The 1,644-nt window shown below is 33.6% G+C and overlaps 1 pseudogene; it reads left to right on the top strand.

Moving 5' to 3' along the window:
* Nucleotides 1–656: 656 nt before the first annotated feature.
* On the top strand, nt 657–1,108 carry LOC102869444 (annotated as a pseudogene).
* The last annotated feature ends 536 nt before the right edge of the window (nt 1,109–1,644 follow it).

Here is a 1,644-nt window from a genome sequence, read left to right as displayed (position 1 = left end):
TTTCATCTCTTTGTCAAAAATCAATTGCCCATAAATAGATGGGCTGATTTCCAGGTTCTCAATTCTATTCCATTGATCTATGTGTGCAGACATATTTTTGTTCCTTCATGACTATTTACTTGCATGCCACATATTTTTATCAAGTCACAGATGCTACTTAGAGGAAATGTTTGGATTTCCATGTCATTATTTACCTAATTAAGATTTACAAGCTCTGGATTTCAGTTTTGGTTTTACTATTTTGTGGCTGGACACTTTCTTACCTCCACCCATCTTATCTGTGAAACAGGTGTAATACTTGCCCCTTAGCAATTTTGTGAGGAGTGCTGAGCTGATATATATAATATGTTCAAGCCGAAGGAATCACTGAAGAATAGTGCATTTTACCCATTATTATTCTGTCTTCCAAAGAAATGCAAACACTAATGTCTTTGTAAACTTTTATGAAAGTCACAATATTTTATAGACTTTTATGAAAATAAAATTTTTATAAACTTTCATGAAAAGCATAATTTTTTTAAAAAGAAGACCATTTCTCTTTCTTCTCTGAAGCTGAAAGGAAGGGTGTCACCCTGTAGCAGGTCCTGATAATGTGCAGATTGAGCCCCCAAGTGAAATAAGAAGCACGTTAGTCAGTGCTCAAGAGGAGTAACAACATGGACCTCAGCAGCTCTGCACAAAATCCTGAGGAGGAGAAGTATTCTGTGTGTGTTGGCAGAGAAGAAGACTTTAAAAGATCTGCAAGAATGACAGCCATTGTCTGTGATCGAGAAGTGGTCACAAAGGAGAATATCATGCTATGGACATTTTGCTGTTACCATTCAGGAGGACCTTTACATTTGGGAGAAATTTTGATGGATGTTCTTGCGTTGTTTGTCCTTGCCATAAATACAAAATTACCCTTTCAACAGGAGAAGGACTCCATCAATGTACAGACCCCAAAGATCCATCAGCAAAACCCAAGTGGTGCTCCAAAGGAATAAAGCAGAGGATTCATACAGTAACGGTGGTCAGTGGGAATATTTATGTGACTCTTTCAAAGGAATCTTTAAAATGTGATTCAGACTTTTATGCCATTGGGGAATTCAAAGTAATTAAGACTTTATGATAAAAATATATGGAAATTTAAAAAAAGAGTGGATAGTGAACACTGCAATGGAAAAAATGAATTAAGTACTTTTTGTTTTGTTTTGTTTTTGATTTTGGGTTTTTTAAATTTATTATTAATTTCTGTAAAAATTTACAGAGACTTTGGATTTCCATTCACACTGTTACACTTTTCTCCCCAAAGTAAGTATTTTTAAAATAAATATATGGTTAGGTGTTATATGTATGACAACAACCCAGAATAAGAAGTACATTTCAAAAAGGACTGCGGTGATGAGGTGGGGGGCAGATAACTGTGCAATAATGAATGACTAGTGAAAAATAAAAGTGAACTGGGAGAGGGGAAGGGAGAGAATGGGGGGAAATAACAATGAATAATGTAACAATTCATTGTAACAATGTAGCAATGAATGAATTAAAATTCAACTTTTCTGTAAACTTCTGTTAAAATCACAATTAAAATTTAAAAAATTATAAAAAGTCAACTGCAAAAAGAAAAAAGATTATAAATTTTATTTCATTCTAAAGTTTATAAAA

This window comes from Elephantulus edwardii, unplaced genomic scaffold, assembly GCF_000299155.1.
Source record: "Elephantulus edwardii isolate Elephantulus edwardi_28Jun2011 unplaced genomic scaffold, EleEdw1.0 scaffold00059, whole genome shotgun sequence".
NCBI classification, from domain to species: domain Eukaryota; kingdom Metazoa; phylum Chordata; class Mammalia; order Macroscelidea; family Macroscelididae; genus Elephantulus; species Elephantulus edwardii.
Note: the sequence above shows the minus strand (reverse complement) of the source record. Positions and strands in the feature narration are given on the sequence as shown.